Source organism: Bufo gargarizans, chromosome 6 (genome assembly GCF_014858855.1).
Source record: "Bufo gargarizans isolate SCDJY-AF-19 chromosome 6, ASM1485885v1, whole genome shotgun sequence".
In the NCBI taxonomy this organism is placed as follows: domain Eukaryota; kingdom Metazoa; phylum Chordata; class Amphibia; order Anura; family Bufonidae; genus Bufo; species Bufo gargarizans.
This window is the reverse complement of record NC_058085.1, coordinates 368,057,357-368,075,540: the sequence shown is the minus strand read 5'-3', so window position 1 is coordinate 368,075,540 and position 18,184 is coordinate 368,057,357. Positions and strand designations below refer to the sequence as shown.

Genomic DNA, 18,184 nt, shown 5'->3' with positions numbered 1-18,184 from the left:
GGTTCGGGTCCGGGTACCCGAACTCGTAAAGTTCGGTACGAACCTAAACGTTGCAGTTCGAATTCGCTCAACCTGAGAGCTGTTATTTTGCCACTGTTATGCGTTCACTGTTGGGTAGTATTATTTGAGCTACACATGATATTGTATGGAAGTATTACATGACTACTGTATGGCAATATTATTTAGGCATTGTGTGGGTCGCATTATTAACCGGAGCATGGCAATAGCAAGGCAGTTTTATGGTAATATTGTGTGAGTACTGTATGGCAGTATTATGTGGGCACTGTATGGTAGTGCTATTAACCAGAGTATGGAAGTTTTATGGTAATATTATGTGGGTACTGTCTATCGCCATTATGCAGGTACTGTATGGCAGAATTATGCAGGCAATATTATATGGGCTTTATGGCAGTACTGTGGGCACTGTATGGTGGCATTATTAGCCAGAGTTTGGCACTAGTGTGGCATTTATTTGCCAGTATTTTGTGGGCACTGTCAATATTATATGTAGTATTATGTGGGCACTGTATTGTGCTAATATTTGCCAGGGTCAGGCACTGGTATAACAGTTTTTTGGTATTTATGGAATTTTTTCAATATCTGAGCACTTTTGGAAGTATTATGCATTGCAGTATGGCACTAGTTTGGCAGCTTTTAACAATGTTGGTCAGTATTTGAACTCTGCGTATGAAAGGTTATTACTGCGCATTGAGTCCTATAGCGTCCAGGAGGATCTTGTCATGTGGAATCAAGGAAGCCTTATCCATAACTTTCTTTAGGAAATGCTTTCCTGATTGCAGAGGACAGTATCGGATCCCATGCCGAGCACTCAATTCCTAGTGCCGCTATAGGGCGGTATACACAGAGCCTTAGTCCCGAGGAGCTCCAGAGCTGACAGCGACATATCAGAAGTCAGCTTACACCCGTCTACTCCTGCTCCTCCCCAGGGTGCCCTGACTCTTCACATCGATTACAGATTTGTGTTTTCACACTTCATCTTGACTGAAAATATCAGAGCGGAAAATGTTTCTAATAATTATTTGAATATGTCAAATCGAAGAGATTCTATGTCTGACCTTACAGATTCCAATGACTGCAATATTCATAAACAGCTTTTATTTTGCACCTTTAACACAAAAATAAAAGGGAAAAAAAATCAAATCCTCTTCCGCTAATTAATATACACGCAGATTGTGGTATTGAATAGGCGAAGGATGTTTAAACCTGCGGCGGCAAATCACTGCCTTGCCGCAGGTCAGTACATCCACTGGCTATCTTTATCTCAGTGCCACTGTCCCCTCGTGAACCGATTTATTATATAGGGGAAACGCGTCGGGACGCTTTGTAATTTGGAGACACCACGTTACATGGGGAGATCTTTCCTAGTCTATAGGTATCAGTATATATGGGATCTTTTGGAGAGGTAGGGAATTTTATGAGAGGGAACAGCCACCGATAAGTGGGGCCGCCCCACTTTGAGGCAGGGACAGTACAGATTTATAGGGACAGTATCCCATTTGCTTATAGACGGATTTGAACTTATTGTCTGTTTTTCCCCTGGATAAGTCAAAGATTTATCAGACTATGCTGCAGTACTTCCATAAAGTGACCTGGTGAACATAACCCCGCCGTCAGTATATAGGGCAGACTAGATGGGCCAAATGGTTCTTATCTGCCGACACAGTCTATGTTTCTATGTCTTTGAGAAGTACTTCCATAAAGTGACCTGGTGAACATAACCCCTCCGTCTTTAAGAAGTACTTCAATAAAGTGACCTGGTGAACATAACCCCTCCGTCTTTGAGGTCTACAATCCCTCCAGTATTGAGATCCATACTGAAATAATTTATGCCTAGTGTAACATATCCCCGTATTGTGATAATTGCCTCCTTTACAACATCTTTTATATACACTCACCTAAAGAATTATTAGGAACACCATACTAATACGGTGTTGGACCCCCTTTTGCCTTCAGAACTGCTCAGGTAGCCCGTGGCATTTAAACGATGGCCAATTGGCACTAAGGGGCCTAAAGTGTGCCCAGAAAACATCCCCCACACCATTACACCACCACCACCAGCCTGCACAGTGGTAACAAGGCATGATGGATACATGTTCTCATTCTGTTTACGCCAAATTTGGACTCTACCATTTGAATGTCTCAACAGAAATCGAGACTCGTCAGACCAGGCAACATTTTTCCAGTCTTCAACAGTCCAATTTTGGTGAGCTTGTGCAAATTGTAGCCTCTTTTTCCTATTTGTAGTGGAGATGAGTGGTACCCGGTGGGGTCCTCTGCTGTTGTAGCCCACCTTTCTTTCCCATTCTGACATTCAGTTTGGAGTTCAGGAGATTGTCTTGACCAGGACCACAACCCTACATGCATCGAAGCAACTGCCATGTGATTGGTTGACTAGATAATCACATTAATGAGAAATAGAACAGGTGTTCCTAATAATTCTTTAGGTGAGTGTGTATATATATATATATATGTATTTATTGTTGTTTTTTGATGTGGGAATATATTTTTAGTTATTACCAGTAAAAGTTATGTTTTAAGGGTAATTCTTTTGTTCAGTGATACCTAATTAAAGTTTTGTTTAAAATAAATAAGATTGCAACATTGTGTCTAATTTCTCTGTTATTAGTGGTCGACACGGTAAAAATAATTACAATATGCATTTATAGCGCTCATTGTTTTCTTCCAAGGAAGAAATTTAAGATGAATTATCAGTTTTGCCAGACAAATTCTTCCACAGTTACAGATCTAGATAGTGAACTTATTAAACTGTTACCTCTGTTGATATTACATTGGCACGGCGGGGTTGTCCTGGCCCCAAAAATGTGCATTATATATACAGTGACAGTATAGACCGTGTAGAAAACGGATGGAACAGCTGCCGGCCCTGGTCTGAGAGAGCGATCTTTACTAGCCACAGGGTTCCTTTAGAGAGCATCTGACAGTATGATCAATGCTATTAAATGCCTGGTAGGGTTGAACATGCTGAGTAAAACGTTGCCTTTCTTATGTCTGTATGTTAAACAGTTGCAGAGATATCAGTAGTGTTGTTCATAAACAAATGAGCATATTGGAGCACCAGGGGCGGGGCTGAGTCCTTGGAGCACTGATTTTGTAACACCCCCTGCGCTCTACACACTTTCCCCTCCCCCTTGACAGGGCTAGACATCAGCATGCTGTGGGCGGAGCTGTGTCCTAGCATTTACATATCACATACACTAGTTAGTATAGAAATCTACTCTTCTCATCATGGTAAGGCTATAGTAAGTAGTGTATAGAATATGTAAATTCTAGGACACAGCTCATGTTTGCTGTTCATGGGGTTAGTATCCTCCTTTAATACAATACAATCCCACAATAAACAACCCAGCTCTGCTGTGTATGACGAGTCTGCACTGCTACATGTGTGCTCCAGCAAAGAAAGGGTGCAGAATATCGCTGTCATTACAAAATCATACTGACTCATAGCAGAAGCAAAAAGGAAACCCAGAAACTTTGCAAGAAATCAGAGAAAACAATATCCACCACTATAATGATGTTTTTGGGAAAAGCGAGGACAGGAACGTGGGGTCACAACAAAGCAAATAATGAGGAACAGTTTGAGGCTGCAGAGCAGGAAACTCTCCCGCTTTCACTGCAATCACTTTCAGGCGCAAATTCTCTTCATTGTGTCGGAGCAAAGGTGAGGACTGAAGACACGCGCTGCATTCGGCAAGGGGCCGGGGATTGCGGTAATTAGCTGCTGTTCACACGCAGAGCTCCCTTTCTAGAATTAGATGTATAGAGGTAAAAACGGTAAAAGATAGGGGACATGGCTTCTGGATTGCAGAGGCCTCGCACATTTAACAAAGGGACGGGGCAAGAAATCGACTATTAGAAAAGACTCTAAGATTGGTGGAGCGCCTTGTAAGGATGTAGAGATGAAGCAGAGCTAAGGTTGTTAGATGTAGAAGGGATGGGTACTCCATCTGACAAGTCCAATGGAGACATCATGCCGCCTCCTACGGTGGCTCAGTGATTAGTATTGTTGCCCTGTAGCACTGGGGTCCTAGGTTTCAATCTGATCAAGGCCATTAGGATACTTTGTTAGGAGATATTTATTAGTGTTGATCGCGAATATTCTAATTGCAAATTTTTATTGTGAATATTGGTACTTCGAGAATTCACAAATATCTAGAATATAGTGCTATATCTTCGCAATCGCAAATATTCTAGATTTTTTTTCATCAGTACCCATGATCCCTCACTGCTTCTTGCTTGTGGGCCGATGAGTAGGCTGCAATATCTTTGACTTTAGGAGTAGTGTTGATTGTGAATTTTCCGATTGCAGATTTTTGCAATCAAAAAAATAATGACTGGAAATCATGAATTCGCGAATATATGATGAATATTCACCCAAATTTTCATGAATTTGAATATTGCCCCTGCCGCTCATCACTGATATTTATGCTATATGTGTCTATATGTGGCCACACAGTGGTTGCGATATGAGTAGCAGTCTGTCCAAAATTATTGCTAGCATGTTGCCTTATTGAGAAATTAGGAGTCCTTAACCAAATTCCAGGTGAGGTAAGGGTGGACACGTCATTCTGTACCATAAGGTGCAGTTGAAAGTTTTGGCCCAACCTGAGTGCTCTATCGTTGAGTGATCAGACTTGGGACTCACCACTCTAGATAAATGTTAGAGGCATGGTGAAATGCAAGATGATACTTTAGGAAGGAAATTGAATGTGGTGCCCATACTGGGACACAGAGTTCAAGGTAAAATTAAGTCAAGGTTTAGAAACAGACTGTGGAGGAGACCAGCAGGGGACATTCCATCTGGAGGTTTTTCTACAACAAGCCTTAAAGGGTCATCATGGGTCCAAAGTGTTACAGGGCTGCTTGGATGTGATTCTCTTAGCTCCACTGATGGTCTCCACATGGAACTGAACCGAATTATAAATAATTCCAATGACATTTCTAAAACGTCACTGTCCATGGCTGTTACGAGTTTACCATTAGACCAGCGTCTTCCTAAAGCTGATTATTATTTTCCTGCAGGAACATGAGGAAGACGCCTCCTGTGTTGTCTTATGAGGAGTATTTTGTACATCTGTAATCCCAGCCAAGTAATTATGCTTCTCACAAGTAAATCAATTAGAGGTAGATGTTACACTTCTCTCCTGCACCGAATAGCGGTTAATCCAACACCCACTAATGAGCGCCTGCATGGTATTAAACTAATAGGGTGCTGTCAGAAGAAAAGGCAGACCAATGTAAGACGGGGATAGGCAAACATCACAGGGTCCGTCCCGTACCCCCTAATCCTCCTCGTGTTTACTATAATTAATGATTAAATTAAATTCACAATATAATGAGACTTCACAAAGAAGCTAGGCCTGCCTTATATGCACATGGACTAGTCCAGTAATGAGGTTTGGGCGATATGGGTATAAGAACAGAGATTTTAACATGAAAGTGAATTTCGACCATGTGTGCACATTATACTCTAAAATGTATACTTACCTTTATGATTAATTTCCATATAGATACAATGTACCTAAAAGTGGCATTACTGTGTACATATATACTGCACTGATCCAAAGTTATATCCTGTATAGAGTTGAGCGAACACCTGGATGTTCGGGTTCGAGAAGTTCGGCCGAACATCCCGGAAATGTTCGGGTTCGGGATCCGAACCCGATCCGAACTTCGTCCCGAACCCGAACCCCATTGAAGTCAATGGGGACCCGAACTTTTCGGCACTAAAAAGGCTGTAAAACAGCCCAGGAAAGAGCTAGAGGGCTGCAAAAGGCAGCAACATGTAGGTAAATCCCCTGCAAACAAATGTGGATAGGGAAATGAATTAAAATAAAATTAAATAAATAAAAATTAACCAAAATCAATTGGAGAGAGGTTCCATAGCAGAGAATCTGGCTTCCCGTCACCCACCACTGGAACAGTCCATTCTCAGATATTTAGGCCCCGGCACCCAGGCAGAGGAGAGAGGTCCCGTAACAGAGAATCTGTCTTCATGTCAGCAGAGAATTAGTCTGCATGTCATAGCAGAGAATGAGGCTTCACGTCAGCCACCACTGCAACAGTCCATTGGCATATATTTAGGCCCAGCACACACACAGGCAGAGGAGAGAGGTCCCGTAACAGAGAATCTGGCTTCATGTCAGCAGAGAATCAGTCTGCATGTCATAGCAGAGAATGAGGCTTCACGTCAGCCACCACTGCAACAGTCCATTGTCATAAATTTAGGCCCAGCACTAGTGTTGAGCGGCATGTCCCATATTCGAATTCGCGAAATTTTGTGAATATTCGAAAGAATATTCGTAAAATATTCGCGATTATTCAAATTCGTTATTATTTCGCATATGCGATAATTCGAATTTTCGCATCGCATAATACATATGCTATGCAAAATTCACATGTGCGCTAATGAAATCGCCTTACGAAGATTCGCAACTCAATTCAATCACTAATGTATGAATGCAATGCCCTTTGCCTCTGTTCTGGGACAAGTGTAGATATTCGCATGTGCGCTAATAAAATCGCCTTACGAAGATTCGCACCTCAATCACTTTCTAGGGAATGTGAGACTTTTGGGAATCAATCGAGATACAGTGGGGGGTGATGACAGTAGTTGACAGAGTACAGATCAATGTAATCTGTAAGGTGGAAAGTAAAATAAAAAATACGAATATTCGTAAATCGAATTTTACGAAGTTCTACGTATTCGCGAATATGGTGCTATACTATATGAATGCACAGGCCTTTGCCTCTCTGTTCTGGGGACAAGTGTAGATATTTGCATTTGCGTTAATAAAATCGCCTTACGAAGATTCGCAGCTCAATTCAATCACTAATGTATGAATGCAAAGCCCTTTGCCTCTGTTCTGGGACAAGTGTAGATATTCGCATGTGCGCTAATAAAATCGCCTTACGAAGATTCGCAACTCAATTCACTAATGTATGAATGCAAAGCCCTTTGCCTCTGTTCTGGGACGTGCCGATATTCGCATGTGCGCTAATAAAATCGCCTTACGAAGATTCGCGCCTCAATCACTTTCTAGGCAATGTGAGTAAGATCTGAGCTGTTGGACCTTTGGGAAACAATCAATTATATGTGTACTGTAATTTTGTGGGGGGGGGGGGAAAACAAAAAACGAATATTCGTTTTTACGAATATATAGCACTATATTCGAAATATTCGCGAAATCGCGAAGTTGCGATATTCGCGAAAAAAATTTGCTTTTCGAATATTCGCTCTCAACACTACCCAGCACCCAGGCAGAGGAGAGAGGTCCCGTAACAGACAATCTGGCTTCATGTCAGCAGAGAATCAGTCTGCATGTCATAGCAGAGAATGAGGCTTCACGTCAGCCACCACTGCAACAGTCCATTGGCATATATTTAGGCCTAGCACACAGGCAGAGCAGAGAGGTCCCGTAACAGACAATCTGGCTTCATGACAGCAGAGAATCAGTCTGCATGTCATAGCAGAGAATGAGGCTTCACGTCAGCCACCACTGCAACAGTCCATTGGCATATATTTAGGCCTAGCACACAGGCAGAGCAGAGAGGTCCCGTAACAGACAATCTGGCTTCATGACAGCAGAGAATCAGTCTGCATGTCATAGCAGAGAATGAGGCTTCACGTCACCCACCACTGCAACAGTCCATTGGCATATATTTAGGCCTAGCACACAGGCAGAGCAGAGAGGTCCCGTAACAGACAATCTGGCTTCATGTCAGCAGAGAATCAGTCTGCATGTCATAGCAGAGAATCAGGCTTCACGTCAGCCACCACTGCAACAGTCCATTGGCATATATTTAGGCCTAGCACACAGGCAGAGCAGAGAGGTCCCGTAACAGACAATCTGGCTTCATGTCAGCAGAGAATCAGTCTGCATGTCATAGCAGAGAATGAGGCTTCACGTCAGCCACCACTGCAACAGTCCATTGGCATATATTTAGGCCTAGCACACAGGCAGAGCAGAGAGGTCCCGTAACAGACAATCTGGCTTCATGTCAGCAGAGAATCAGTCTGCATGTCATAGCAGAGAATCAGGCTTCACGTCAGCCACCACTGCAACAGTCCATTGTCATAAATTTAGGCCCAGCACCCAGGCAGAGGAGAGAGGTCCCGTAACAGACAATCTGGCTTCATGTCAGCAGAGAATTAGTCTGCATGTCATAGCAGAGAATCAGGCTTCATGTCAGCCACCACTGCAACAGTCCATTGGCATATATTTAGGCCCAGCACCCAGGCAGAGGAGGGAGGTCCCGTAACAGAGAATCTGTCTTCATGTCAGCAGAGAATCAGTCTGCATGTCATAGCAGAGAATGAGGCTTCACGTCAGCCACCACTGCAACAGTCCATTGGCATATATTTAGGCCTAGCACACAGGCAGAGGAGAGGTTCATTCAACTTTGGGTAGCCTCGCAATATAATGGTAAAATGAAAATAAAAATAGGATTGAATGAGGAAGTGCCCTGGAGTCCAATAATATATGGTTATGGGGAGGTAGTTAATGTCTAATCTGGACAAGGGACGGACAGGTCCTGTGGGATCCATGCCTGGTTCATTTTTATGAACGTCAGCTTGTCCACATTGGCTGTAGACAGGCGGCTGCGTTTGTCTGTAATGACGCCCCCTGCCGTGCTGAATACACGTTCAGACAAAACGCTGGCTGCCGGGCAGGCCAGCACCTCCAAGGCATAAAAGGCTAGCTCTGGCCACGTGGACAATTTAGAGACCCAGAAGTTGAATGGGGCCGAACCATCAGTCAGTACGTGGAGGGGTGTGCACACGTACTGTTCCACCATGTTAGTGAAATGTTGCCTCCTGCTAACACGTTGCGTATCAGGTGGTGGTGCAGTTAGCTGTGGCGTGTTGACAAAAGTTTTCCACATCTCTGCCATGCTAACCCTGCCCTCAGAGGAGCTGGCCGTGACACAGCTGCCTTGGCGACCTCTTGCTCCTCCTCTGCCTTGGCCTTGGGCTTCCACTTGTTCCCCTGTGACATTTGGGAATGCTCTCAGTAGCGCGTCTACCAACGTGCGCTTGTACTCGCGCATCTTCCTATCACGCTCCAGTGCAGGAAGTAAGGTGGGCACATTGTCTTTGTAGCGTGGATCCAGCAGGGTGGCAACCCAGTAGTCCGCACAGGTTAAAATGTGGGCAACTCTGCTGTCGTTGCGCAGGCACTGCAGCATGTAGTCGCTCATGTGTGCCAGGCTGCCCAGGGGTAAGGACAAGCTGTCCTCTGTGGGAGGCGTATCGTCATCGTCCTGCCTTTCCCCCCAGCCACGCACCAGTGATGGACCCGAGCTGCGTTGGGTGCCACCCCGCTGTGACCATGCTTCATCCTCATCCTCCTCCACCTCCTCCTCATCCTCGTCCTCCTCGTCCTCCAGTAGTGGGCCCTGGCTGGCCACATTTGTACCTGGCCTCTGCTGTTGCCAAAAACCTCCCTCTGAGTCACTTCGAAGAGACTGGCCTGAAAGTGCTAAAAATGACCCCTCTTCCTCCTCCTCCTCCTCCTCCTCCTCCTGGGCCACCTCCTCTTCCATCATCGCCCTAAGTGTTTTCTCAAGGAGACATAGAAGTGGTATTGTAACGCTGATAACGGTGTCATCGCCACTGGCCATGTTGGTGGAGTACTCGAAACAGCGCAACAGGGCACACAGGTCTCGCATGGAGGCCCAGTCATTGGTGGTGAAGTGGTGCTGTTCTGTAGTGCGACTGACCCGTGCGTGCTGCAGCTGAAACTCCACTATGGCCTGCTGCTGCTCGCACAGTCTGTCCAGCATGTGCAAGGTGGAGTTCCACCTGGTGGGCACGTCGCATATGAGGCGGTGAGCGGGAAGGCCGAAGTTACGCTGTAGCGCAGACAGGCGAGCAGCAGCAGGATGTGAACGCCGGAAGCGCGAACAGACGGCCCGCACTTTATGCAGCAGCTCTGACATGTCGGGGTAGTTGTGAATGAACTTCTGCACCACCAAATTCAGCACATGCGCCAAGCAAGGGATGTGCGTCAAATTGGCTAGTCCCAGAGCTGCAACGAGATTTCGCCCATTATCACACACCACCAGGCCGGGCTCGAGGCTCACCGGCAGCAACCACTCGTCGGTCTGTTGTTCTATACCCCGCCACAACTCCTGTGCGGTGTGGGGCCTGTCCCCCAAACATATGAGTTTCAGAATGGCCTGCTGACGTTTACCCCGGGCTGTGCTGAAGTTGGTGGTGAAGGTGTGTGGCTGACTGGATGAGCAGGTGGAAGAAGAGGAGGAGGAAGCCGAGAAGGAGGAGGTGGCAACAGGAGGCAAAGAATGTTGCCCTGCGATCCTTGGCGGCGGAAGGACGTGCGCCAAACAGCTCTCCGCCTGGGGCCCAGCTGCCACTACATTTACCCAGTGTGCAGTTAGGGAGATATAGCGTCCCTGGCCGTGCTTACTGGTCCACGTATCTGTGGTTAGGTGGACCTTGCCACAGATGGCGTTGCGCAGTGCACACTTGATTTTATCGGATACTTGGTTGTGCAGGGAAGGCACGGCTCTCTTGGAGAAGTAGTGCCGGCTGGGAACAACATACTGTGGGACAGCAAGCGACATGAGCTGTTTGAAGCTGTCTGTGTCCACCAGCCTAAATGACAGCATTTCATAGGCCAGTAGTTTAGAAATGCTGGCATTCAGGGCCAGGGATCGAGGGTGGCTAGGTGGGAATTTACGCTTTCTATCAAATGTTTGTGAGATGGAGAGCTGAACGCTGGCGTGTGACATGGTTGAGACGCTTGGTGACGGAGGTGGTGGTGGTGGTGTTGGTGGTACATCCCCTGTTTGCTGGGCGGCAGGTGCCAACGTTCCTCCAGAGGCGGAGGAAGAGGCCGAGGCGGCAGCAGCAGAATAGGCCGAGGCGGCAGCAGCAGAAGAGGTAGCAGGGGGAGCCTGAGTGACTTCCTTGGTTTTAAGGTGTTTACTCCACTGCAGTTCATGCTTTGCATGCAGGTGCCTGGTCATGCAGGTTGTGCTCAGGTTCAGAACGTTAATGCCTCGCTTCAGGCTCTGATGGCACAGCGTGCAAACCACTCGGGTCTTGTCGTCAGCACATTGTTTGAAGAAGTGCCATGCCAGGGAACTCCTTGAAGCTGCCTTTGGGGTGCTCGGTCCCAGATGGCGGCGGTCAGTAGCAGGCGGAGTCTCTTGGCGGCGGGTGTTCTGCTTTTGCCCACTGCTCCCTCTTTTGCTACGCTGTTGGCTCGGTCTCACCACTGCCTCTTCCTCCGAACTGTGAAAGTCAGTGGCACGACCTTCATTCCATGTGGGGTCTAGGACCTCATCGTCCCCTGCATCGTCTTCCACCCAGTCTTGATCCCTGACCTCCTGTTCAGTCTGCACACTGCAGAAAGACGCAGCAGTTGGCACCTGTGTTTCGTCATCATCAGAGACATGCTGAGGTGGTATTCCCATGTCCTCATCATCAGGAAACATAAGTGGTTGTGCGTCAGTGCATTCTATGTCTTTCACCGCTGGGGAAGGGCTAGGTGGATGCCCTTGGGAAACCCTGCCAGCGGAGTCTTCAAACAGCATAAGAGACTGCTGCATAACTTGAGGCTGAGACAGTTTCCCTGGTATGCATGGGGGTGATGTGACAGACTGATGGGGTTGGTTTTCAGGCGCCATCTGTGCGCTTTCTGCAGAAGACTGGGTGGGAGATAATGTGAACGTGCTGGATCCACTGTCGGCCACCCAATTGACTAATGCCTGTACCTGCTCAGGCCTTACCATCCTTAGAACGGCATTGGGCCCCACCATATATCGCTGTAAATTCTGGCGGCTACTGGGACCTGAGGTAGTTGGTACACTAGGACGTGTGGATGTGGCAGAACGGCCACGTCCTCTCCCAGCACCAGAGGGTCCACTAACACCACCACGACCATGTCCACGTCCGCGTCCCTTACTAGATGTTTTTCTCATTGTTATGGTTCACCACAACAACAAATATATTATTTGGCCCAATGTATTGTATTCAAATTCAGCGGGATATAAATTTGAGGCCTAGTATTTAGGCGCTGGGTGACCGGTATGGATTTAGTGACAGAATTAGACTTGGAAATGCACAGAAGCGTGTGTGTGAAGTTATTCTGAATGACCCTATGTGCACCTTCAATATGATCTACCCTTTTAGGGATAGATTTCAAATAGCTCTGATATAGCAGAAACGACTAAATTATGAAATTGCTAAATTGGGAATTGTATTTCAACCCAGAACAAAAAATGTGCTTTGACGGACACTAAATAACTTTCCCAGCCACAACAGGACAGCGGTAACGAGAGATTTAGCGGGATATAAATTTGAGGCCTAGTATTTAGGCGCTGCGTGACAGGTATGGGTTTAGTGACAGAATTAGATTTGGAAATGCACAGTAGCGGGTGTGTGAAGTTATTCTGAATGACCCTATGTGCACCTTGAATATTATATACCCTTTTAGGGATAGATTTCAAATAGCTCTGATATAGCAGAAACCACTAAATTATGAAATTGCTAAATTGGGAATTGTATTTCAACCCAGAACAAGAAATGTGCTTGAACGGACACTAAATAACTCGCCCAGCTACAGCACTAGGGACAGATTTAGCTGGATATAAATTTGAGGCCTAGTATTTAGGCGCTGGGTGACCGGTATGGATTTAGTGACAGAATTAGACTTGGAAATGCACAGAAGCGTGTGTGTGAAGTTATTCTGAATGACCCTATGTGCACCTTGAATATTATATACCCTTTTAGGGATAGATTTCAAATAGCTCTGATATAGCAGAAACCACTAAATTATGAAATTGCTAAATTGGGAATTGTATTTCAACCCAGAACAAGAAATGTGCTTGAACGGACACTAAATAACTCGCCCAGCTACAGCACTAGGGACAGATTTAGCGGGATATAAATTTGAGGCCTAGTATTTAGGCGCTGGGTGACCGGTATGGATTTAGTGACAGAATTAGACTTGGAAATGCACAGAAGCGTGTGTGTGAAGTTATTCTGAATGACCCTATGTGCACCTTGAATATTATATACCCTTTTAGGGATAGATTTCAAATAGCTCTGATATAGCAGAAACCACTAAATTATGAAATTGCTAAATTGGGAATTGTATTTCAACCCAGAACAAAAAATGTGCTTTGACGGACACTAAATAACTTTCCCAGCCACAACAGGACAGCGTTAACGAGAGATTTAGCAGGATATAAATTTGAGGCCTAGTATTTAGGCGCTGGGTGACAGGTATGGGTTTAGTGACAGAATTAGACTTGGAAATACACAGTAGCGGGTGTGTGTGAAGTTATTCTGAATGACCCAATGTGCACCTTGAATATTATATACCCTTTTAGGGATAGATTTCAAATAGCTCTGATATAGCAGAAACCACTAAATTATGAAATTGTTAAATTGGGAATTGTATTTAAACCCAGAACAAAAAATGTGCTTTGACGGACACTAAATAACTTTCCCAGCCACAACAGGACAGCGTTAACGAGAGATTTAGCAGGATATAAATTTGAGGCCTAGTATTTAGGCGCTGGGTGACAGGTATGGGTTTAGTGACAGAATTAGACTTAGAAATACACAGTAGCGGGTGTGTGTGAAGTTATTCTGAATGACCCAATGTGCACCTTGAATATTATATACCCTTTTAGGGATAGATTTCAAATAGCTCTGATATAGCAGAAACCACTAAATTATGAAATTGCTAAATTGGGAATTGTATTTCAACCCAGAACAAGAAATGTGCTTGAACGGACACTAAATAACTCGCCCAGCTACAGCACTAAGGACAGATTTAGCGGGATATAAATTTGAGACCTAGTATTTAGGCGCTGGGTGACAGGTATGGGTTTAGTGCCAGAATTAGACTTGGAAATACACAGTAGCGGGTGTGTGTGAAGTTATTCTGAATGACCCAATGTGCACCTTGAATATTATATACCCTTTTAGGGATAGATTTCAAATAGCTCTGATATAGCAGAAACCACTAAATTATGAAATTGCTAAATTGGGAATTGTATTTCAACCCAGAACAAGAAATGTGCTTGAACGGACACTAAATAACTCGCCCAGCTACAGCACTAAGGACAGATTTAGCGGGATATAAATTTGAGGCCTAGTATTTAGGCGCTGGGTGACAGGTATGGGTTTAGTGCCAGAATTAGACTTGGAAATACACAGTAGCGGGTGTGTGTGAAGTTATTCTGAATGACCCAATGTGCACCTTGAATATTATATACCCTTTTAGGGATAGATTTCAAATAGCTCTGATATAGCAGAAACCACTAAATTATGAAATTGCTAAATTGGGAATTGTATTTCAACCCAGAACAAGAAATGTGCTTGAACGGACACTAAATAACTCGCCCAGCTACAGCACTAAGGACAGATTTAGCGGGATATAAATTTGAGGCCTAGTATTTAGGCGCTGGGTGACAGGTATGGGTTTAGTGCCAGAATTAGACTTGGAAATACACAGTAGCGGGTGTGTGTGAAGTTATTCTGAATGACCCAATGTGCACCTTGAATATTATATACCCTTTTAGGGATAGATTTCAAATAGCTCTGATATAGCAGAAACCACTAAATTATGAAATTGCTAAATTGGGAATTGTATTTCAACCCAGAACAAGAAATGTGCTTGAACGGACACTAAATAACTCGCCCAGCTACAGCACTAGGGACAGATTTAGCTGGATATAAATTTGAGGCCTAGTATTTAGGCGCTGGGTGACCGGTATGGATTTAGTGACAGAATTAGACTTGGAAATGCACAGAAGCGTGTGTGTGAAGTTATTCTGAATGACCCTATGTGCACCTTGAATATTATATACCCTTTTAGGGATAGATTTCAAATAGCTCTGATATAGCAGAAACCACTAAATTATGAAATTGCTAAATTGGGAATTGTATTTCAACCCAGAACAAGAAATGTGCTTGAACGGACACTAAATAACTCGCCCAGCTACAGCACTAGGGACAGATTTAGCTGGATATAAATTTGAGGCCTAGTATTTAGGCGCTGGGTGACCGGTATGGATTTAGTGACAGAATTAGACTTGGAAATGCACAGAAGCGTGTGTGTGTGAAGTTATTCTGAATGACCCTATGTGCACCTTGAATATTATATACCCTTTTAGGGATAGATTTCAAATAGCTCTGATATAGCAGAAACCACTAAATTATGAAATTGCTAAATTGGGAATTGTATTTCAACCCAGAACAAAAAATGTGCTTTGACGGACACTAAATAACTTTCCCAGCCACAACAGGACAGCGTTAACGAGAGATTTAGCAGGATATAAATTTGAGGCCTAGTATTTAGGCGCTGGGTGACAGGTATGGGTTTAGTGACAGAATTAGACTTGGAAATACACAGTAGCGGGTGTGTGTGAAGTTATTCTGAATGACCCAATGTGCACCTTGAATATTATATACCCTTTTAGGGATAGATTTCAAATAGCTCTGATATAGCAGAAACCACTAAATTATGAAATTGTTAAATTGGGAATTGTATTTAAACCCAGAACAAAAAATGTGCTTTGACGGACACTAAATAACTTTCCCAGCCACAACAGGACAGCGTTAACGAGAGATTTAGCAGGATATAAATTTGAGGCCTAGTATTTAGGCGCTGGGTGACAGGTATGGGTTTAGTGACAGAATTAGACTTAGAAATACACAGTAGCGGGTGTGTGTGAAGTTATTCTGAATGACCCAATGTGCACCTTGAATATTATATACCCTTTTAGGGATAGATTTCAAATAGCTCTGATATAGCAGAAACCACTAAATTATGAAATTGCTAAATTGGGAATTGTATTTCAACCCAGAACAAGAAATGTGCTTGAACGGACACTAAATAACTCGCCCAGCTACAGCACTAAGGACAGATTTAGCGGGATATAAATTTGAGACCTAGTATTTAGGCGCTGGGTGACAGGTATGGGTTTAGTGCCAGAATTAGACTTGGAAATACACAGTAGCGGGTGTGTGTGAAGTTATTCTGAATGACCCAATGTGCACCTTGAATATTATATACCCTTTTAGGGATAGATTTCAAATAGCTCTGATATAGCAGAAACCACTAAATTATGAAATTGCTAAATTGGGAATTGTATTTCAACCCAGAACAAGAAATGTGCTTGAACGGACACTAAATAACTCGCCCAGCTACAGCACTAAGGACAGATTTAGCGGGATATAAATTTGAGGCCTAGTATTTAGGCGCTGGGTGACAGGTATGGGTTTAGTGCCAGAATTAGACTTGGAAATACACAGTAGCGGGTGTGTGTGAAGTTATTCTGAATGACCCAATGTGCACCTTGAATATTATATACCCTTTTAGGGATAGATTTCAAATAGCTCTGATATAGCAGAAACCACTAAATTATGAAATTGCTAAATTGGGAATTGTATTTCAACCCAGAACAAGAAATGTGCTTGAACGGACACTAAATAACTCGCCCAGCTACAGCACTAAGGACAGATTTAGCGGGATATAAATTTGAGGCCTAGTATTTAGGCGCTGGGTGACAGGTATGGGTTTAGTGCCAGAATTAGACTTGGAAATACACAGTAGCGGGTGTGTGTGAAGTTATTCTGAATGACCCAATGTGCACCTTGAATATTATATACCCTTTTAGGGATAGATTTCAAATAGCTCTGATATAGCAGAAACCACTAAATTATGAAATTGCTAAATTGGGAATTGTATTTCAACCCAGAACAAGAAATGTGCTTGAACGGACACTAAATAACTCGCCCAGCTACAGCACTAAGGACAGATTTAGCGGGATATAAATTTGAGGCCTAGTATTTAGGCGCTGGGTGACAGGTATGGGTTTAGTGCCAGAATTAGACTTGGAAATACACAGTAGCGGGTGTGTGTGAAGTTATTCTGAATGACCCAATGTGCACCTTGAATATTATATACCCTTTTAGGGATAGATTTCAAATAGCTCTGATATAGCAGAAACCACTAAATTATGAAATTGCTAAATTGGGAATTGTATTTCAACCCAGAACAAGAAATGTGCTTGAACGGACACTAAATAACTCGCCCAGCTACAGCACTAGGGACAGATTTAGCTGGATATAAATTTGAGGCCTAGTATTTAGGCGCTGCGTGACAGGTATGGGTTTAGTGACAGAATTAGACTTGGAAATACACAGTAGCGGGTGTGTGTGAAGTTATTCTGAATGACCCAATGTGCACCTTGAATATTATATACCCTTTTAGGGATAGATTTCAAATAGCTCTGATATAGCAGAAACCACTAAATTATGAAATTGCTAAATTGGGAATTGTATTTCAACCCAGAACAAGAAATGTGCTTGAACGGACACTAAATAACTCGCCCAGCTACAGCACTAAGGACAGATTTAGCGGGATATAAATTTGAGGCCTAGTATTTAGGCGCTGGGTGACAGGTATGGGTTTAGTGACAGAATTAGACTTGGAAATACACAGTAGCGTGTGTGTGTGAAGTTATTCTGAATGACCCAATGTGCACCTTGAATATTATATACCCTTTTAGGGATAGATTTCAAATAGCTCTGATATAGCAGAAACCACTAAATTATGAAATTGCTAAATTGGGAATTGTATTTCAACCCAGAACAAGAAATGTGCTTGAACGGACACTAAATAACTCGCCCAGCTACAGCACTAGGGACAGATTTAGCTGGATATAAATTTGAGGCCTAGTATTTAGGCGCTGGGTGACCGGTATGGATTTAGTGACAGAATTAGACTGGGATATGGCCAAAAAATAAACAGACTATTGCTGGTTAAATGCACTTGGTGTGACAGCTTCACCCTGATGTAGGCTTTAGCCAAAAAACAACCACACCATTGAGGGTTAAATGCACTTGGTGACAGGCGCAGCTTGCCCCTGATTTAGTATATGGCCAAAAAATGAACAGACTATTGCTGGTTAAATGCACTTGGTGTGACAGCTTCACCCTGATGTAGGCTTTAGCCAAAAAACAACCACACCATTGAGGGTTAAATGCACTTGGTGACAGGCGCAGCTTGCCCCTGATTTTGTATATGGCCAAAAAATGAACAGACTATTGCTGGTTAAATGCACTTGGTGTGACAGCTTCACCCTGATGTAGGCTTTA

General features: G+C 44.0%; 1 protein-coding gene across 1 annotated transcript in view; it reads right to left on the bottom strand.

The window, feature by feature from the left end:
* The window catches only part of LOC122942243 (VPS10 domain-containing receptor SorCS3-like), a 466,943-nt gene that overhangs the window by 369,982 nt on the left and 78,777 nt on the right, over nucleotides 1-18,184 (bottom strand).